The sequence below is a fragment of the Vicugna pacos genome, chromosome 24 (assembly GCF_048564905.1).
Source record: "Vicugna pacos chromosome 24, VicPac4, whole genome shotgun sequence".
NCBI classification, from domain to species: Eukaryota; Metazoa; Chordata; class Mammalia; order Artiodactyla; family Camelidae; genus Vicugna; species Vicugna pacos.
This window is the reverse complement of record NC_133010.1, coordinates 15339632-15363185: the sequence shown is the minus strand read 5'-3', so window position 1 is coordinate 15363185 and position 23554 is coordinate 15339632.

Genomic DNA, 23554 nt, shown 5'->3' with positions numbered 1-23554 from the left:
AGATCTCATTGATTTTCCCTTATAATCTAAGAATTTTGTAGCCTTATGAGTTACCTCTTGAGTTAACTTTTGTATGAGGTGAAGGTTTATTTTTTTGTCTTTAGTTTTGTTTTCACTTAAAGAAGCTCAATGTCTCAATATCATTTTTTGAAAAGTCTACTCTTTCTCTGTTGAATTGGTTTTGCGCTTTTGTTAAAAATAAATTGGGCACATTTCTGTGTCTTAAATCTGAGTTGTCTTTTCTGTTCCATTGATCTGCGCTTATCCCTCACCAGTACCACACAGTTTTAAATCCTGTAGTTACATAATAAGTTTTGAAATTAGGTAGCTTCCTCCCTGTATTATTGTTTTTCAAAATTGTTTAAGCTATCCTGGTTCATTTGCTTTTCCACACATATTTTAGAATAATCTTGTCTATATCTACAAAAAATATTGCTTAGATTTTGATAGGAGTTTTGTGAAAATGTTTACCCATTTGTGGAGAATTGGCATCTTTACTGTGTTAGTTTCCAGTCCTTAAAAACACAGTGTCTCTCTCCATTTATTTAGTTAATCTTTAATTTATTTCATCAATATCTTACGGTTTTTAGCATACAAATTTTGTATGTGTTTTGTTACATCTCCATTTGTTTCTCTCTTTTTTTAGAAGTTATAAATGGCATCACATTTTACTTTGGTGCCATGTTTATTACTAGCATATGCAGGACATAATTGATTTATATGTTGATCTTGTATCCTGTAACATTGCTGAACACAGTTATTAATTCTAGGATTTCTTTTTCCCTTAGGTTTCTTAGAAATTCCTACGTAGGCAATCATGTCATATGAAATTATTTACTTTTCTTGCCTCTGCAAAACCTTCCATTACTATATTGAATGAGATGAATGCGAATAGACATCCTTGCAGTATTCCTGTTCTTGGAGGAAAAGCATTCAGTCTTTTTTCTTCAAATATTTGGTAGTCTTCTCCATCGAAACCATCTGGGCTCTTGGTTGTTTCTTTTTTCTGGAGCTTTTAATTGATGAATTCAATTTCCTTGATAGTTACTGATCTATTCAAAAAACATCTATTTCATATTGGGTGGGTTTTGATGGTTTGTGCTTTAAAGGAATTGATCCGTCTCGTCTAAGTTCTCCAAAATATGTGTGTAGAGTTGTGCAGAGTATCGCCTCATTTCCTTTTTGATGTCTGTGAGGCTACAGTGATATGCTCTTTTTTCCTGATATTACTAATAGTTTGATACCTTCCTTTCAGGTCTCTATGGTTCTTGGTGTGACAAATAATTTTCTATAAAAACTTGAAATTTGGTTTTATGTAATATATAATAATTTTTAATTAGACTCTTGATTTTATTTAAAACTTTATTTTATTTAGCTTGCTCTTACTTTTTCTTGCCGAGGAAGGCTGGAAGACTATCTCACAGCAGCATTATGAGGTAGCTTTTATTCTCACTTTACAGGTAAGAAAAATGAGGCATAGAGAAAGTAAATTAACTTTCCAAGGTCATACAATCGGTAAGTGGTACATAAGCTGTAGAGAAGTTTTCTTTTTCTCCTAGAAACAAGATCAGAGTCCACCAGGATGCTGACTCTTGTTAATACAAAAATATGTTTTATTGGAAAGATGGTCTTAATCACAGAAATCAGGACTCAAGAGGAGGCAGAAGAACTCACCAGAACACAAGGGACTTGGCTCGCTTGGGAAAGTCTTCAGATGCCCCTTGTTTTGCCCCCATGAGTCTTCACTCACGAAGTCTGTCCAGGAGGGTAGATGGGTCTAGCTTGGCTCACGTGCCTATTCCTGGGCTGCTGGTTGGGATGGGGAGACAGGGTAGAAGTCTGTCAATTAAAAACCTCACTGTAAATGCCTAGAGTTGGAGGAGCAGAGTTCCACAAGGGAATGCTTCAGGGACACGTACATTTTCTATACATTTGAGACTGCTCTCTTGGGAGGAAGGCCGCAAGAATCAGGCAACAGCGGGCCGTGTAAATTCACTACCACTGTAACGACGGGATTGATTTCCTGCTGGAGCCTGGGCACCGTATCTGCTTTGGAGATTACTTGAAGGCACTTCGAAGTATATTCTGCTAGTAACTTTCCACCTAGGATACATTTTAAGTGGCTTTTACTCTTTCTGTCTTGAATCAAATCAAAGAGATGGCTCTGAACAGAAGTATACTCCAGAGAGTTTGAAGGATCCAAATATTGGTTTTCACTCAGTCAAACATGGGACTTTTGAATGGACACACCTTCTAGTAACCTCAGTCAGTGCACAGAAGTTAAAAATTGTGAAAAGAACTGAATGCTCAATTCAATTATTGTGAGATTGGTGTCATCTGTTTTAATAATGTTGGCATGCCTTTTATTTGAATTACTTTGATATTTAGTGCCTTAAGAAAGACCTTGAATTTCAAGATTAGCTTCTGAAAGAAGTGTTTTGTATATAGCGGGATTTCTCAACCTTGGCACTATTGATATTTTGAAATTGACAATTCTTTGCTCAGTGTACAGAGTTTGTCCTGTATACCGGAATCCCCGGCCTCTCCTCATTAAATGCTGTAGTAAGCCTCCAGCTTATTTTCATAGTGCGTAGTTTCAGTGGCATTGCAGATTTTTAGGTTTTGCTCTAAACCTTTTAACCACAAATAACTTTTCGGCAGTTTATGCCCTGCTTATTCTAGTTTTCACCTGTTCTAATGGTTATGGGAGCATATTGTCATTCATTTTTAAAATGTGACCACAGGTGTACTACCATGCAATTACACCTACAGTAGGAGTCAGGGAATCCGAGTTCTAGTTCTGATTCTCAAAGCAAGTTATTGTAGAATATAGGAAGTCCCTATGGGCCTAAAGTTTATTATTTGAACAAATGAAGGTATTTAGCCACTTTATTGATAAAATTATCCCATGTCTCTGAAGGTTTAATTTAATTTTAATTATAAACTGTCCACAGTAACTTAAATTACAGGTGGAAAGGCATATTGAGAAAATAAGTTCAAATATGACATTTTTATATGAATGAATTTATATATAAAAATATGAAAGTGAAATCAAAGGCCAAATTTAAATTTAAAAATCAAATTAAAGAGTTAATATAGATCTAAATATTTAAGAGAACAGTTTCAGAGAAAGCTTTAGTTTCTAAAACGAATTTAACTCTGAGAAAATTTAACATAGAGAAGAACGGTAGTACTTCTAAATAAAAATCTGCGGGTTTTTCCTTCTTTTTTCTTGTCCTTCTGCTGACCGTGTTGAAGGTTACCTGAGCCGCAAGCTCTGGAAAGCCATGATGGTTAAGAAGCTCTTGTAATTGAAGATCCTGCTTTCTGTGTTATGGGAAAGAGCTTCCGTCAAAGAGCCACCCTTCCACACAGGAGCAGAAGGCGACCTGCTGTCCGCACTTCCTCGTGACTCGTGACTCCTGTCCGAATCCCAGAGGGCTCCCCTGCTGACTTGTAACAAGGCAAACAGATCTCTCCCCTTCTTTGCTGACAAAGCCAGACCCAGACCCTCGTGCTTCCCATTCCTTGTCTCATGCATGGTTAGCTGAGATCAGAAGAGTTTGTCCCTTTTGAAACCAGCTCGGCGCTGGGATAAACATTTCCATTTTAGCTAACTGACTGAGATTTCCCTGGTTGTGCGACAATCACACCTGCAAATCACCCCACTTGGAACTTGTCCGCTGTCCCTGTAAAAGTCTAAGGCAGAACTGCACCGCTCAGACACTGATGTTTGGATCTCCCTGTTGCAATAGACTGAATAAAATCAGTCTCCTTACTTGTTTGGTTTTTGTCTTTGACCCTGCCTTCCTTTCTCTTTCCTTTCCTCCCTCTGCTTCTCTTTTTCCTTTCTCTTTACTTTATACTAGATCCACCGGATTTTTCTGATTTTATCAAGGTGAGGCTTGAAACCCTGAGATGACACTTCCCTTGCCCTGCTAAGTAGTAAGAATGATGAGGAGCAGATGGGCATGTGTCTACCAAGATGAGAAAAGAAAAGATTAATTGCATACTAAAAAGATAATGCTACTGAGCTGAATAGCATTTTAAGGACCACATAGCACCCAGTTATGATAGAAGAGTTTAGTTTGGATCCATTATTAGGAAAGCTTGGATTTGAGATTCCTGATTATACATCCCTCATAATAGTTGAAGTTCAAAGTTGTCAACTTAAATAAAAATATATATGTGATTGTGTGTGACTGTGTGTCTCTGTGTGTTTGATACATATCTGTTTCTGACTGTAAGGTCCCTCAGATTAAAGAGGCCCAAAATGGGGCAACTTAAAAGCTGTGTGTGTCTGTCTGTCTGTGTGAATTTTAATTTGTTTCCACTGAATTTGAAATAATATAATCCTCTATATATGTGCGTGTGTAGAATGCACACAATCATACATAAAGTATATTACTCCTTTATCAAATTGAGGGGCAAATCAATATATTAAAATTTTAAAGATGGTTTCCGTTTTAAAGCAGTTTCTCTAGAATTATTCATTTCTATTCCTTTAATCTATGTAGGTAATCCATTGCAAAAGAAATGCTGATTCAAATAGTTACTAGAATTCTTGTTTTTTTTTTTCCCCTAAATTTTACTATCCACGTGCTACAGTTCTACAAGTACTTTTACCTCTAAAAGGTGTACAGATAGGCAAATCTCAGAAGCTGTCATTTGGACTGGCAGCAGAAAGATGTAAATATTTCTATACTTCTCATTTATAAAGGAACCCCGCTCCTTCTGGTGCAGGGCCATTACTCTAAGTGATGAGGTTCAAGGCTCTACACAGCATGCTTTCTTGGATCAACACCAGAGCTTCAATTCCAGCACATCTTAGACTGTATTTTTGATGAATAAATTACCAAACTAATGAGACACACTAAGAGGTTAAGGATTGATCAAGTACTTAATCTTTTTAATGAAGGACACAGCATGAGACACATTCTTCCAAATAGATACGATAAACAATCTTCTAAAGCCTAATTAGAATAAAAATACAAAGAAAGGTGCAAAGTCTTAGAATTTGTTTACCGGTAATAACTTAGCGTCTTCTGCAACGGTGGGAAAGCTTTAAGTTATCAAACCACCTTATTTATATTTGAATCAAGTGAGTCCCAGAGGTTCACCAAGATAAAACAATGGTATTATAATATAGAATTTTAATATGTCTTGATGTCTTCTGGGTCCATGAAAATTGTTTCAGAATATGGTTTTGGATTTTTTTTTTTTCTGTAGAACTTGCTGGACCTTGAGAAGATTCAGCAAATATCTGGGAAATCTTATAAGAACACACTTACTGTGTGTATTTGTGAGGCATTTGTGGCCTGGATTTAACCTTTTGGGTGTCAATTTTTCTTTGATGTAATTTAGGATTTAATCAAGTTTTTGATTTCTAATTTATTTTAGTCTGGATATGAAAAATAGCTAGTATACTTTTAGTGGGAGATTTAGTGAAAACTGCCAGTAACAAATCAAATTGCGTTTCATGACAAATTGTTATTTAAAAAAAAATAACAAGGGATCACGTGATCCATTGATCCAAGCAACCCATCTGGACTTTAAAAATACAGCAAAAAGAGGTGCCACTTAGGAAGACGGAATCTAAGTAAGAGCCTAACATTTGAGTGCGTGATGCACTTGCTATATAATGCTTCTCTTCTCAAGTGGTTGAAGTATAAACGATTAATTATTATTCATCATTATTACTGATTGATTATAGCAAAACACTGTTATACAGTATGCACTGGAGTAATATACCCCTTCATTCTCTAAATCTCACACCATCTGCTTGAGTTGAATATTTAGAGTGTATTGCTAACTGCATCTACTCCAGATATCACCACAGTACTTAACAAAGCACAATTGTGCGATTCCGTTTCCCTTCCACAGACTATGAAATCTGTTGTAAATCTTTCTAACAAAGGGCTGTGTCCTGATTGTGACATCAGTAAGCGAGGTTTTACTCCTTACTGATAAAGAACAGCTGAGCTATACCATCCTGAAGGTAACAAAAACAGGGAAATTAAACTCAATTGGACATATCCAAAGTTGTACTAATCTCGAACACAAATTTTAAATAGGCTTCTTTATAAAAAATCGTATCTCTATCCAGTAAAACTTAAATCACTGATTAACATGGAATCTCAATGGGGTGATTCCAGGGAAAAAAGGACAATTTCCAAAAGAGATAATGGCAGTGTGTCCTTGCTGAGACATCTGTCCTACCCGGAGGTCATCAGGTGCTTAGAAAGCATAGAATCTCCTCTTAGGAGAAAGATGAACCTCTTTAATACAGTTAAAAACATAATTCATATTTCTGATTGTCTTGAAACAACCAATATTTTTGCCCCATAGACAAGTATTTGATTCTCATGTAAACTAATTTGTTTCCATGGTGAATAATTCATACTCTGGGACACCAAATCTGCTTTAGGGAATCACTTTTTTGTTTATGACTTTGTGTTTTAGAAGAGTTTTGTTATAACTATGAATCAGTTTATTTCCTTAGAATTCTCGAATTCCAGCAATTACTTTTAGAATAAATTTGTTTTCAAACTGTGTTACACAAAGTGCTAGTGATTCAGTGAGGACCATGACGGGCTGCCTAAGACGGCTGGACCAACAGCCGTTCTGCCCCAACAGCTGTCCTGCCCCAGCCCACACTGGGCTGCCAAGGCAGACTCTATTTAAACATAAAAAAGAGAGAAAAAAACCAAAACCAGAATCCAAAATCTTCAAAGTCCCTGAGTTAGAATAACAAACAGAGGAAAAGTCATGCTATAACATACATTCATTTCAGTATCTCAAATCATTTCTCTTTGGAAACATATGAATTTATTGGACAAGTTGTTAGGAAACCCGAGTGAAACATCTCATTTTGTATTTATCCAATGTGTGAACTTTCAGGTTTAAGGCTTCACATCTGTGGAAAAAAAGGATGGATCAGCCAAATCCTCTCTAGCTTTGAAATAAAAATTTTTAATAAAATTAACTCTGATACAAACAAGTTGCATTTGTTCTTTGAGGGTTATATTTGAGCTCAATTTTCCTATACTATTAATAAATAATTACCTCACATGACACTTACTGTTAGTCAACGTGAGAACAAATGTCTGTGTGCAACTTATTTGGATATTTATAAATACCCTCATGTTTGTTTCCAGTGAACAGTAATTGCATATTTGTGACCCAAGAGATTTTCAGGCCCAGGGAACTATTGGTGGCATCTTAAGCAATTAGCTTTTGTAGAAACCTGAAAGAATTCAGAGAATTCATAAACCTTTTGAAGGTGCCCAATTATCTCTCCCATATTACTCTACAATTAAAAAATAAATTTGGTTCTTTATAATTTACAGTTTGTTATTTACCAAATTTAGAGTTGTCTGAAAAATTTCATTGCACACATTTGATGGAAACATGAAGTATGTTTTCTTTCCTCAAAATACATGACTGTTCATCTTTATTGCTTTGTGGATTATTATGAGTACAAAATTTAGCAACTTTTATTTCCTATTTTGCCTTTTAGGACTTTAGGTAATAAAATTTGGTCCTACATATGCTAAATTATTAAAATGAGAAATTTCATGTGATTTCCTTTTAAAGAACTGCAGTGTTAATTTAGCAAAAAATTTTGGAAACATTTGGTTTTTGCTTTTTTCTCTTTCCTTCTCCTGAAAATAGCACACATCATAAGTACACAGTTCTGTGAATCTTCACAAAGTGAATGCACCCCTATGACCATATCAGAAAACAGAATATTACCAGGACCCTAGAAAGCCCTGTCAGGGTCCCTCCCAGTCACTGCCCCTCTCCAAGGGTGACTTCCACCATGACATCTAATATCAGAGAAGCCTGCCTGGTTTTAGACTTTGTAAAAACAGAATCATAGAGCATGCCCTCTGGCTGGCTTCTCCAGTTCAACCACTTGTTTTTTAATTGGTTTGTGAATTTGCACATAAATATGAATTGTTACTGCATATTTTTCAATAGTCAACGGTCAAAAAATAGTAGTTGAACTGTTTAGGGGAAAATGTTCTTACAAGTGTTGTACAGACATCTGTTTTTCATTATTACATATTATTTCCATCTAAGGCAGGATCTTCTATCCTAATACACAAAGCCCAGCTGAAAGTAAATGATGTGTAATCGGAGAATAACCTAACTGCAACCAAATGTAACCAGGCTTCTCGTTCCACAGCTTTCAATCTCAGGGCGCAAACTCCATCTTAGAGATTCCACAGAACAGAGTGAATAATGAGACATACCGCATATGTGGGGCAGAAAATAAAAGAATTTCATCTATGTGAGTTTTGAATTGTCTAAGAAAGTTAAATAGACTATATATTATGCTAATTCCAGGTTAGTATTTATACATTCTTCTTCTTTTCTGACTTGCAATTTGATTGGCTATTAATTTTATTTCTACTGCTTGACTGTGTCCGGGCACCTTAGGCGGGGAGACATCTGTGTCTCACTTATTTTTGTATGTTTCAAACTTAGAGTAACATTATAAATCAAAGTAGGTGCTTGTTAAGTGTGGTCTAAATTAATAAAATGCCAACATTCCCATTTTTCCAAATCATGCAATAATAAATAGTCAGAATCTTTATTTTTGCATTTAATCTGTAAAATGATACCATTAATATTGATTCTGTCTTGTTACAGTAAAATCTGTCATTTCTGAGGTGCAGGAATATTTTTTTGTTCTATGTAATGTTAAGTCCCTGTGTTTTTCTCTTTTAGAGTAAATAAACATTTAAAAATATTCTTGAATTTTCAAACAATAACTAAAGCTAATGTGCTTTTCCAAAGCCCATGAAGTTTCCTTTGCCAACAGGAAAAAAATCCAAGAGAAATGCGTAATTCTCTATCAATATCTAAATCAATACATAATCATAGCCGAAAATGCTGAAATCCGATGGATTGATCGGTATTAATCTAGAATGCATCTATGGCTGCCAACCTTTGCCATAGAAATAATCAGCGAACAGGCCAGTGGCTAGAAAAATGCATTAAAAAGAGAAAAAGAAGATAATCAATCGGCTAAATAATTCCATCTCATGAGAGAAAATGATGAGATATATGAAATTCAATCTTCAGGTATATTGCTAACTTACAGAACGTCAATATAACAAAGTAAACATATTTTCTTTCTTTGCTTTTTTTTTGCTGTAATTCAGTCTACAAAATAAAAATAAATTGGAGAAGAAAATTAAAGGAGTTATTTTCCTGTTTCTTCTACTCATAGTTGATTTGAAACTGTTTCATGAGACAGACAAGACAGTTCGTCAGCAGAGCTGGATCTAAGTGACTCAGTTTTTATCCTACAAGAAGAGTCTTTATTTGAATTCCCAGCCCACTGTTTTTCTATGAATGTCAGTTTGTTTAGATGTACTTAACATCGTTTAAGTGTTAGTGACCTTGCAAAGGATGCCACGTGCAAATCTTTCCCTTTCAACCTGGGAAGTCGTTAGTTAAAAGCATCTGGGAAATATGGTGGAGATTAGTCTCCTTGTCTAATCTTCCTTCTCAGTGCAGCCATGCTCGAGCTTTATGGCAAAGCAGAGGAAGAAGCAGAGAAATCAGAGAAGCCAGCAAGCAGATGGCTTAATTGTCAAGTCCATCCTATCCATCACTGGGCCATGTGCTATTTTGGCAGCGCAGAAAATGTTATTTCTAGGAACAGCATGAACCGCTACGAAAGCCAGCAAATACACTTTTGTGGTAGCACCACTGGCTAGTGACATTAAATGCCGCAGCCTGAGATAATAAGAATTTTACACCACAGGTAGTGGTATTAAGCATTTAACATCACAGGTAATGGTATTAAATATTAACATCACATGTAGTGATACAGATACCTTTCCTTCTTATTCCATCCTAAAAAAACAGGGGAACTCTAAGATTATTCTCATGTGTTTTCATGACCACTTTCAAAATGTAAGATATAGTGTGGGTTTATTAAACATTAGCTATAACATTTACACACATACTAAATTTCACTGTTAATTTTAATTTTTAACTTGAGCTTTTAGTAATGTCTATTTTTTTCCAGGATTATGAAAATTTATAATGGAGGACTATATTTTGTCATAATCAGATAACATAAAAAAGTATTTATGGTATAGACCAATCCACAGAAAATGACGGATAATAGGCTGCAGTGAAAGCTTCATTTTTGTCAATGATTGGATTGATAATGAGTAATAGTAAACCAATGTATTGAAAAGAGGACTATTACATCACTTAAGGAACTTATATTTGGAAGGTTTGTGGTGTTGCACGTGAAAAAAGAGAGAGATGGGGGGAGGGAAGTGATATATTAAAGATACTACATTAAAGTTCAGCTTTGCAAAAAGTAGTTAATACAAACACATTCATATAAAAAAAAAGCAGCAGACTCACAGATAAAGAGAACAAAGGAGTGGTTACCAGTGGGGAGGGGCAATAAATGGGTAGAGGAGTAAGAGGTAAAAACAGTTATGTATAAAATGAGCTACAAGGATATATTGTACAATACAAGGAATATAGCCAATAAATGGAATCTAAACTTTAGAAATTGTGAATCACTATATTGTACACCTGTAACTTATATAATGTTGTACATCAACTATAACTCAACTTAAAAAAAAAGAAACCCACTTGTAAAAAAATAAAAATATAAATAAATATAATTATATTGCATATATAATTACTGCCTACATATATTCAAACATGATTAATACAAGATGTAGTCCTTTTTTTTGGCAGGAAGAGAATAAAATGTCTGTATTTAGTATAAAATTATATACAAACTGTTGGGTCTGTTTACTTGGCAAACATCATTTGCTTTCGTTGAAATAACAAGAGCTTCATGTCTGTAAGTTCAGAAAGTCATCATGCAAAGAAAGGCCATTATAATTAAAAACACAACTAATATATAGTAAATAACATAAAAAGGGAGCTTTTGAAGTAGTAATTTTTTTGATTTTGAAAACGATTCACCCTATTTGTATTTCTGAAATATTAAGTCATGCCTATGATCTATTTAAATATGATTTAAATATTTGCATCTCTAAATGTCCTTATTTTATCATCATTCTAAGTGAAGTAAGCCAGAAAGACAAATACCATATATCACTCATATGTGGAATCTAAAAAAAGAAAGAAAAGAAAGAAAAGAAAAAAGAGGACACTAATGAACTCCTCTACGAAAGAAAGACTCACAGACATAGTAAACAATCTTATGGTTACCAGGCAACGGGGGTGGGAAGGGATAAATTTGGGAGTATGAGATTTGCAAATGTTAACCACTATATATAAAAATAAATAAAAAACAAATTTCTTCTGTATAGCACAGGGAACTATATTCAATATTGTAATAACCTTTAATGAAAAAGAATATGAAAACAAATATATGTATGTATATGCATGACTGGGACACAGTGCTATACACCAGAAATTTACACACTGTAACTGACTGTACTCCAATTAAAAAAAAATTAAAAAAAAAACTTGTACAGATATAGTCTCTTTTTGTTCGTTCCCACAGAACAGTAAGTCGGTCCAAAAATTATGACTATTTTATTGAGGGAGAACAAGGATTTGGTTAATTTAAGGTCCACACAGGAACTTGTTAGAGGGGGAGTATGAAAGGAGAAAAGGAGACGCCATTAGCAATTGCCAGCTGTCTGTCTGGCATCTTTATGTAATTAAGCCAAGGTCCCCACATCCTCTGGCTACTGGGGTCTACCTTCCTTCACTCTCTGAGTGGGGATCATAGATCACACCAGCAGGGCCTGGGCTTCTCTTTCTCCTCACAGAAGCAGTCTCTTAGGCCAAAATTCTACTGCAAGGGATTTGCTCAGTTTCCCATGCAAGAAGCAGGAGAAGCAGAGAGGCAAGAAGCTCACAGTTGTGTGGTTTCCATCAAAACCCAGACCTAGCCCACGCCCTCAAGGAAGGCTGTAGTCTAGTAACACCCTAGGATCATCCGGATTTGAGGCAAAGGAGACAATCTTCTGGCTCTTGCACTGATCTGTCATTGCGGCTGGGTTGGGGGCATAAATTCCTCCCCGATTCCTGCTCTCCGTGATGCCGAGTACCAGGCCTCCGAGAGCAGCAGGCTGAAGCACTCAGCTCCAGCTGCACTGAGCTGGAGGTGGCTGCGGGGATCACCCACCAGTCCAGGGGCCTCCGAGGGCACCACCTCTGTCGGATGTAGCCTCATTTCTCATGAGCGTGGGAGGTCCAGCTCCCCTTCTTTATTTCTGAAGAGTCTCATCAAGGGTCTGTCTTTTCCTGGTTGTTGCTTATTTCCTGTCCCTCCACTGACACTCCTTTGGTTTTGTCAGTTGGCGCCCCTGCCCATCGGGAATGGCCACTCGGAGCTGTAACCCCGCTTCTCTGGTCAGCTCTGCCCTGAGGGTGAGCACAGGCCTTTCTCTTTAATCACAGTAACACACTGAACAAGGCTGTGCAGTGAATGGACTTAACTAAATTTTTAAGATAACCTAAAAGAATTACCAAGCAGAAAAAGAAACCATAACTGGCTCTTAAGTGCTACGCGCTGCCATTCCTTACCATTCCTTGTTCTTCCTCCGTCTTCCTGAGATCGGAGATGCCCCCCGCCCCCCCAAATAAGATATGAATCTTCCTCTTACCTGGCACATTTAACAGACCCTTTTTAAGACACTATAAGAAGTTAGCAGAAAAAAAATTACAATTATCTATTCAAAGGAAAAGGAAGATCATCCTTTTTATTTATTAAATAGAATTCGTAGAGCCCAGTCTCACATATGCACCACAGGGTACTCTCTGTCTTCATGTTTTCTAAAGGAACAGTGGCTAGGTCCTAGCCTTACCTCTGCACCTCTCAATACGCACATGAAAGGCTTACCCAGGGCCGATTTCAGCTTAGACCCTAGAATGCCTTTTAAAAATCAGCGGTTTTACTCCTGACTTATCTATACATCCCGTCTTTTCCACGTCATAGGAGAAGCTAAGCCTTAACACTTTCAGTGCCTTTTAGAAATCACGTTGTTACTACGTGGCAGGGCTAGGATCCCGCCTTGGTTCACCTGACTCCAGATGCCATTTCACTCTTTAATGTAAAAAATTATTACAGTGCCAAATTTTGTCTGATGTTTGCGTACCATTTTTGGAGGATTTTGAGGCCATTTGGCACAAAGTGTGGGCTCTTGGGATATTCTAAAAAACTCTCCTTTGTTTGGAGAATGTCCCTCATTCTGAATCTTGCCTTTCTAAGACAGGAACTAGATGGCTTTCCAATCTTCCTAATAACTTGAACTTGAGAATATAATCCTGAAGCCAGAAGCTCAAAGGTAAGACTTTGCTGCAGAAGGGAGCAATGTAAAGAAGCAGGTAGGGCCCTACGGAACCCATCTTTGAGAGAACGTGGTGGTAAGGATGGCTGGCTTTTTGGGGCAGCATTGGTGAAGATTCCGGCAGTCAGTTCCAAGCCTCCATTCTATAAGCAATGGGCTAATTTCCAAATGACTGACTTGGGGATAAAATTCATAATTACCTCTGTGGGTGGTTAAAAGGATTAAATGAGATGACGCATGTACCGTGCTTAAAAGTGTGCATGGCACAGTATAAACCCTCAGTATAAATTAACTTTCATGAAGATGATGATGATGATGATGATTGAGTCATTCTGAAACCCTTCAGTGAATCCCAGATTTTTCAAGATAGAATTCAAACACCATATCTCATGCCACAAAGGTCTGTGTTAACAAGGTTTTGCCTCCTTTCTTTCCAAACTTTTCCTTCCTCCACACCAGATAAAAGGATTTTGCATGAGTTAAATCCACCTACTTCCAGTTTCTGAATATACAATGTATTTAGAAGTCTCAGTACCCTCATGCATACTATCTTTTCCTGAAAATTGCCCTATTCTTGACTCTAAAAGTTGCTTGTCTTTCAAACAGAACTATCTCTGCGAAGCTTTTGCTGACCCAGTTTGGACTGATGCTTCCTCCTGTCTGATTTCATGGTGTGATATGTCTTTCTCCAACTCACCTTTTAGTAAGTCATTGGACATAAGCATTTTTCTCTCCACTGCTCTTCTTTTTTTTTTTTTAAATTAGGTTTATTTATTTATTTTAGAGGAGGTACTGGGGATTGAACTCAGGACCTCGTCTATGCTAAGCGTGTGCTCTACCACTTGAGCTGTACCCTTTCCCCCTCCACAACTCTTCCTGAGAGTATGAAATCTGTCTTACTGGAATGATCCTGCTACTCCCTTAATCTCAGAGAACACTATTAAATCAAAACAGTTTAATCCGAGATTTTTAGTAGAATAAATAGGGAGACCCTGAATCAAAATAGTTAAATTGATGAGAGCATCATTCACTCCCTCTCAGAAGTGTTACGAGAAAAACCTATTGTTTATTTTCAAACGTGCAAATCTTCCCTTATAGACACAATGACAAAATGAAGTCATCAGTGTCTCCCCACACAGCCTTGCTGTCTCCCTCTCGAGCCCAGAAGCTTTCTACATTCACTGTGTCTGCTTCTTCATCTCCCATTGCTCTTCAGGACATTTCAGTCTGGATGCGCCATCCGTCCCATTACGCCACCAGGCACTTCTCACCATAGTCACTGACGGTCTCTAGGTCATTAAGTCTAAGGGGCGTTGTCCATTTCTCTATGTGCTAGACTTGGCATCTACATTAAAAAAAGCTGAAACATTTTCTTCCCTTTGCCTCTATGCTCCAACACTCTCCTGGTGTTCCTCTCACATATCTCTACCCTCTTTTCCAAGCTCAGCCTCTCTTATTGCCTGTAAATCTTAGAATTCTTCATGACATGATCTGAGGCCTATATCTCTTTATGTTAGATAGCCAAAAAATTTCTTCTATGACTGTGGCTTGAATGTTTTAGATACTGGTGACACTCAGAGCCTAGAACAGGGTCTGACACTCAGAAGACAGTCAATTTCTGTTTGTTCAATGGATGATTGAGCACATGAACAAAGCATCAGAAAGCTAGAATGAGTTCCAGACCTTGAGGTGAGCAAGAAAGAGCCGAAGAAGGCTTTGAACAATAGTGGAGGCCCAGTGTGGCTGTATTATATGACTGGCATCTCTGATACGAGATTAGCTTTCGTGATTGCTGAAAACTATTTATCTCCAGGAGGTGTGTTATTTAATAACTCAGCCCATCTGGGAGCTCAGCTCTGCTCGTGGTTTGCAGCTCATGCTCTACTTACGACCTACAAGTCTGGGCAGAATTGACCACATGGCGCCTGTTCGGCTGAAGCCCTGAGTTCAACTTCAGGTCTCGGGCGCAGGAAAGAAACAATAGGGAAGGCCGCCTGTTGTTAGCAGGAGGCGGGTTTTCCCCAGGGAAGCAGCAAGGCCTGAGGAACACAAAGGCTCATGGGCAGGTGTGGCATCTTGCCTGGAGTGGTCAGCGGGCAAAGCTAAGAAAGAAGGGTTAGGAGTGAAAGGAATCAGGAGTCCTTGCTGTAACGTCTGTTGTTGACTTTCACGCACAGACACTGCGGTGTCCTTCGGGCTAGGGAGCTCGCACTTCAACTCCAAGGGCAGTGGATTGTCCTAAACGAGAATGTACACTTCAGGGGTCTTCACTGGCAAATGTCAGAAAGGCCACATGCCAAAACTATACTCTGTGTAAGTGCCATATAAATATTGTGTATAATGCGTGCAATATTCTATAACAAAGAGACCAGGCGCATGCAAGAGACCAAACCTGATTTCCCCAGAAGTAATCAGACTCTACCATTTGTTGAGGAAACAGAGGTGAGTATGGCGGTATCTAGGTTGCATGACCTTAATATTTAGAACATGTCTAAGACCGAGAATGCAGCCTGAGGCCTAGTAAGTACTGGACAAATGTGTCTGGATGAGGAAAAGAATACATTTAGTCTTTCATTTTTAAAGGTAAATATTTCTTTTGTGAATTACAACACAGAAGGGAGCCTTCATCAGTAGGTGACCCAGTCCTCACGGCCTGGCATTCTGGTAAGTGCTTAAACATGCATACTGGAGGAATGGATGTTCATTGGGAAAAACAAATCAGTGAATGAATAAATTTAAAAAGCCATTAGATTCTAAATACTAAAGTACATCATGATTGAACAAGAAAATTATACGATGGGTGAATAGATGAAAGATAGATTCTTTAGGAAGCATTTTTTTTCTATTGTTAGATAAGTAAGATGGTAATAAAATAATATGTCTCAACACTTCCTACCTACTGCACTCATTTTACAAAAATTAAGATTAGAATAGATTTTTAAATATTGGAAAACAGGCAATAGCACATGTCTAATGTGAAGGTAAGAGAGAAAAGGAGTGACTTCCTCTTGAGAAGTTTCGTTTTATTATTAGTGGTTCCTTAGTATGGAGGAAGTATTCTCACAAAGTAAAAGTATTTTCACAATGTTGTTTTTGACCTGGTCCCGTTAAAGACTTTTACCAATAAAGCCTCTCACAATTTCTGGAACAAAGGAAGAGGTAGTGCACTTAAGAGGTGAAGAGTTAGTGATGCCATGATGTCATCTGGAGAGACTACGTGAATAGTGTAACTCATTTCTGAGCCCTGTACTCCTCGGGTCACCAGCTGGAGTTGATATTCTAGACTAGAAGTCCAGAAACGTGATTGCTGCTCAGCTGTTGAAAGTTGTTTAACGTAAAGGAATTAACACAAACTAATCTCACAGGAGACTCACACATAAAATAGTACCAATGAATGGTTTTATATTACTGCATGGATTTGCCCAGTGTCAAGGAATTTAAATAACTTGGATTTGTAACTGTGGAATTACTTGGTATGCATGAAATCAGAACAAAGGAAGTAGAACTTTCAGAGTTTTGTTTTGTTTTGTTTCCTATCTAGAATGAATTACCCAAGGCTATAACAGAGCATGTATCTCCAGTGACTATAAAGTTCTTGTCTGCCAGGTGTGGCAGGAAGGAGCAGAAGGGTTACTAATGAGTGGTGATAAATACATATTTTCAGTTTTTGCAGCAGATTGAGAAGGAAATGAGTTTCAATTACATGCATTGGTTGTATCTCTAGAATTGATTACATAGTCACACTTTAACTGGCTTAAGAAATACACTTAGAAATTTGGGAAACAGAGAGTAAGCAGAGAGTTTATAAAAGGTGTCTCTTATCTTGAAAAAAAACTTGGGAACGCTGTGATTTCATTCTGACTCTAATGTGAAGACCCGTTCTTAGACTTCCGTACTGCTCGACCCTTTGACTCTGACATGGTTACAGTCAGCTTAGGTCACAATTCCAATTACTCTTCCCCACAGAGATAATTTACCTGGAAACTTTGTTCCTGAGTGCTTCCACTACGTTGACCCATACATACAGTACACTGGTTCTCTAACTGTAGTGAATGTAAAAATCATTCGGAATGTGTAGTGAAGTTCCCAGTTCCCAGTTCCCATACTTTCTTACCGTAAAGATCCGTCTGAACCTCAGGAATCTGCACTTTTAACAAGTACCTCAAACAATTTTAGGTGAGTAGTCCAGGAAGCAGGATTTGTGAGAAACCCTCATACACTACTTGCATTGTATCCCAGGTGTCCATCTGCCCCACATTTCTTTGTTGTTGGCTAGTCTGGTGTCTGTTCCCATCCCGAGGACTAACTGGGTAATCCTGGAGCTAACAACCTAGCCTGAAGGTAAACTGGCGCCCACTGGTGCCCACTGGTACAGTCACTGGTGTGTCTAGCCCGCACACGCTCTGATGGGGAAGCCATGTGTATTGATCAGAGCCGCTCTGATTTATTGAGTGCTTACCATTTAACACATAACCCCTGCTAACAGCAGCTCTTGGGCCCTTTATTCCCTGGAAGAGACTCCTTTCTGACTTGTTTCTGAAATAACCTAATTTTTTTCTTTCTCTGGGGAAATATTTCTACTCGGATTTCTCACAAAGCAAGGCAAACTTTTTTCCAAGTCAATAACCAAGATGCAGTCTTATTGTGATTTCTTTATAGGTGGGGCTCACCTATCCACATATCTGTGGCTGAAATTCAACAATCAAATAACCTAGTTTCTTCCAAAGATCTCGTGGTTATTTCTGACCGATCAGGCAAACCTTGAAACAAAAATTTCTCTGCAGTTAACGTGGGTTGCAAACAGAGTATATAATACACATACATACATTCTGTTTAGAATTAATTAAGAATTTTCCTAAATATGAGCTGTCAAAATCTAGGAAATAGCATTAGCCGAGGCAGCAGATTGCTTTGTTTTCTTTGGTCTTGCAGCTTAGATTTGAAAAAAACATTTAGCTCTCTGGCAGGGGGACGGTGCAGCTGGGTGAGGGTGAGGCGCGGTGGGAGGACACGGTTTATCCAGACCCCATCCAGCCTATGAATCTATTTATGTGCTCTTTTTCTACGTTTAGATGTGGCCGTGATGGACACCATTTCTGCACAGAACAGTGCCTGTAGCTGGGCACTGGGACCACGTTTTTTAACGGGCGAGGTGTAGCCCTTTGTTTCTCACATCTTGGCTGCTGGTCTATTTAATATAGACTTTGAAAGAAGCACATTGAGCTAATAAGTATTTACTTGTTTTTTTATAAATGCAGTTTTAGAAAGCAGTGCTCGGAAAAATATGATTTAGCCTATAAATTATGTGTATTTAACCTGATTTCAACAGTCTATAGTGTTTCATTTTATTGTATCTGTTTCTTAAGACATAGTGGTCTCTTCTTCTCTTGCCTTTTAGACTTTAGCCTTTTTAAATTAAATTATTATTTTAACCTGCTCCATCTGCTAACTTGAAGTAATTAATTTTATGATATACTTGGAAGTAGGTACATATCCAAATGCTAATGAGGCTTACATTTATCTTGATATTTTGTTGTTTTAAATTCCATCTAATTAACAAAAGGGCATAACGCAGGGGTATATAGTTAGCATGCAAATATTTGTGTATTTTTCCTGGGAACGTGTAACATTTTGAAAAGAGAAAACTGTTGAAAAAGGGTGAAAAAACAAAAACAAAAAAAAGAAGCCGACATTTTTTGTGCACTTAAAGTCAAACAGTAGTGCAAAGGATACAAACATAAGAATGAAACTAAATAGTTTTTTCCTAGAAAGGTGCATTTTCTCCAGAAGCTTCTTCCTTTTTTTTAATCCACTATTTTAACAATCCCTTGGAGCACCGCAGTTTGTCTCTGCTCATTGGTTTGAGGCTTACAGCAATATTTTGAACTCTTCCATCAGTGTGCGGTACACTTTCCCCCTTCTCATATATTCATCATCACGACTGTGAAGTCCTGGTGTTGAAACTGTTGTCAGGCATAACTGGATAGTTCTTTTAAAATTTCTCTGAAGGCTACGTTGTTTTGATGTGGCTGATGGTGAACTTGGACTCACCGATACAATGATATCTGTGCTGGGCAGTAAATGATGACTTTTTTCAAGATTCTAAATGTTCTTCAGATTAAACTGCTTTCCAGAGTTCTCTGACGTTGTAGAGTCAGAGTGGGCGTTTCTGTTTCTCTTTTGTAATTTCGTTCCCCTGAGATGCTGATTTCTCTTAAAGCTGTGAAAGTAACTAAGACACAAATCTTGCTCTTTACCTAGTGATCACTTGTTTTGCAATCTGAAGCACATAGATATTAGTGACAATAGAAATAAAGGAAAGAAATGAGGCTTTTTTTTCCTTTTCATGATCATTTCCTTTGCATACATAGAAGGGATATTGCACCAAAGGCAAGTTACATTGCTTGTCACGTGAAAACTTAGCCCAACGAGTGAGCTGCTTGTGTGAATGCTGCCGTCTGACAGTCTATGCTCTCATTTCTCTAGCGTGGCAGTTGCCCTGCACAGCTTTGATCTAAAATTTTAGAATTGTTTTTAGAACTGGAAGCAGATGTATTTTTATGCCTTCTTTTAATTTTTTTCCTCCTGTTCTTTCTTTCCTCCTTCCTGGCATCCATCCTTCCCCTTCCTTCCCTTCCTACCATCTCTTTCCTTCCTTCCTCCTGTTTTCTTCCTGGTAGGACTCCTGGAGGCAACTCACAAAAGCAGAGGGCTCCCCTAAGACTGACGCACCCTGGAGTTTTTGACTCTCCGTCTTGTCCACACAGAGCCTCTGGCAGTTCGTCGATTCTAGTTCAGGTTTGCCTACCATTGATTCTGCTGGAAGTTCTGCTCTGGTAACTGTGAGTCTCTGTATCTCTTATTTCTCCAGTTTGAGGGGCAGCAGTTTGCCCTGTGAGCTCAATCCTCTGACACATCCAAGAAGAAGGTAGTGGATGTTTGCTTTGGCTTTTTTTCTTGCTATGGAGATGGGACTGATGGCTTCCCAGTTCCTTATAAGATGGACCAGAAACTGGAAGTCTCTTAAGACTACTTTTAATGCACAAGTTTAGAGCTCTACAGAAAGTGTTGCAAGTATTATGTTTTGCATCTTTTTCGCTCTCATTATTACTGTATTTAATACACCACTTCTCATTATTCCAGGTTTTTAATTTTTTTTTCTTTCTCCCAAGGTTTAACAGCCCTGAAATCATGACATGGTGTCTTATGGTTGGTTTGCATGTGGCTCCGGCTATTTCTGACCCTGGCTCCACCACAGGCAAAGCCCAGCGGCCGGAGGGGTCAGATCCCAGCCTCCTCCCCACCACAGACCTCCCGGCTCACGTCTGTGCTCCTCAGTACCAGACCTCCTGGATCAGGAATAAGCCTTAACCTTCCTAGACTGACTTTCACACCTGGCAAGCACACTGCAAGGTGACTTAGATCTCTTTGGGCCACAACCCAGTTTTGGTTTCTATTGCTTGTGACAGCGCTTCCATCTAAAACTTTGTCAGTCTCTCTTTCTCTGTATGTCTTTTTGTCTTGCTCATTCTCTCAAGTTAAATAGAGGACAGAGTTCCTTTCTGGGCCAGAGGATCTTTGAAAGAGCTTTTTTAACAAGCGCAAAACCAAAATCAATCAATCAAATGATAAAAAAAATTTTTTTGACACAATTTAATTGGCAGCAATACTTCTTTCTTAGTGATACCTAAACTGATGTTGCACAGTTGAAAGCAACTTGCATTTGATCAGTTCATCCAATGATGTGCTGAAGCCAGCTCCTCCTGGCTCCTGAAATAGAGCACATGCATCTTTTCCCAACCAGCGTCATGCCCAGTGACCTCAGGTTGGTGGCTTGAAGCTAGCTATGGTGTGCGTTTTAACACCACACAAATCAGCAAACTTTAAAAATCAGCAATCCCCTCCCTTGCCCCCCGCCAAGAGCTGGTTGTAAATATTTACCAGCATAGCACTGATTTTATCTCTTGAGTTACAAATTTTACTCAGGAAAAACATTGTCTGGATGGGAGTGGTCGCATAAAACACAAAATAAAGCATTTCAGAAATTTACACAAATCTTTTATTGGCATGAACTAGTGACTAATGAAGTCAGAAGAGCCTAGCACAGATGTTTAAAATCTTATTTGATACTACAACCACAGATAAAATTCTAATTAATTTACTTCAACGTCCTTGTTGAATGTTCAACTTGCAGATTTTTAAATAATGCTTTTTAATGACCAAACACATTGGGTTTATCTGTTGGTACAAAGAAGACCTACAATGACTTTCTGGACCTTCTAAACTTACAGCAATTGGACATTCTCAGACTTCTTTAAAACATGCTCCAGATTTAGCTAGGAGTTTAAAAGAATTTTTTTAAAAAGAAACTTTGTAAAGCTGAAAAACTTTTTACAAAGGGCAGCAAGTTTTTTTAGCTAATATTTTTCTCTTTGACTATTATTAAACCATGACCTTAGAAAGACCAGTTTCTTTTTCTTTTGAGCTCTAGCAATGAAGAAGCAATTCTCTATTTATGATAAAAAAGGAACAACATCCTCTCGAGAACAGTGGGTGAGGGACTATAATTTTTTTGTAGAATCCAGTACAAATGAGTTATTAAGATGGAAGCTTTTATTATGGTATTTATACCTTTAACTGAAAGAGCAAGTAGAAATTAAATAATAAAATGTGATATATCTCAGTCACTCCCTAACTCTGCACAGTACTTTATAATTTTTGTCTAGGTCAAGTGGATATCCTGGAAAAGTCATTACTCATTTCTTCTTCATGTCTTCAGGTTTTTATTATTCATCTATTTTAATGACTCAATGATTTAATCTAATATATCTCTGGCACTTAGGACAATAAGAGCTCAGAAAATACTGGTTAAGTGTATGAATGTACATATGTGTGTGTCTGTCTTTCTGTCTGTCTGTCTAGCTATCTGTAGATCTACCTTAACAGACTGATGACAGTCTTCAGATATATGATAAGAGCAGAGTTTTCAGAAATTAAAGGCCTTTAATCAGGACTAGATGAACCTCTGTCTCTGCTCAAGTTCAACTCTAACTTTGCTTTCTTTCACTGTAGGTCTTTTCAAGCCTATTTCTTGAATCCTTTCCTTCTCCCTTTTGCTGTTTTATTCACTAGCTTCTTAAATTACATTTTTATTCATGCTGCCTTTTCCAAAGGAATTGCTGAATCATACAGGCCTGTGAAATATTGACCCCGATTCCTTACCTTCCTTCATATTAAAATGTATTACTGCATTACGGGTCACAGAAATGACTGGTGAATAGAAGCTGTTGGGCCGTTACATTTCTATGCATCAAAAGGTAAATACAGCGCACAGTGCCAGAAAGCAGGAAAATATAATCAAGAATTTCATCCACTGCCATTACCATTCAAGTGGAAAACCATTTCTGAAATATCTAAAATGTTACTCTGGCTCTGTCATTGATAAATAAATAATAAATGAACCCTTCCTTTCTCCAATGGTTTATAAATCAACATTTTATAAAGTATAATAGTACTTTTTATAAAGTATAAATAGTATTTGCATAGTTTACAGAGGGATATTTATTGAAATAACTAACCAATATTAACTTTCTTATTTTTAAGGGTATGTTTCTTCAACCTACTTTTAAACGATGCTTATAGAAAGATTTCATTCTTTTACTTATTTTCTTATAGTAATATTTTTCATGTTAATATTTCAGATAAAAAACAATGATTACTAATGTGATTACATTAGATGTTATCTTCAAATGAATAAGATAAAACATTGAAGTACATTAAAACTACAATGTAGTTAAGAATATAAATAAAACCTTAAAAGTTAGGATAATTTATTTAGAAAGAAAAATAGTGAATGTTTAGAAGAGTAGTGATTCTAAATATATAAAATATACAAACTGATAATATCATTTATATGTAAGCACTCTGGTCTCTGCAGAAGGAAGTTATTATATAGAGATTTTTATTAATTTGAAAGGCAAGTAGGGCTAGGATTTAAATTTCATTAATCACATATTAACAAACATATCAAACTCAAATCTCAAAGTTCATACAGCTTTCCAGTATAAGATTATGGAAATGATAAACATAATGAAAAGGGGGAAAACATCTACTGCCCACCTTACTCGTTTTTCTGGGGGGAAATTGAGCTTGGAGTTCCTTGTCTAAGTGGGAAATTCCACACCCAAGTGGACATCAGAAGGTGGTTTTTATTAAGAGAACTGAACCCATTTACT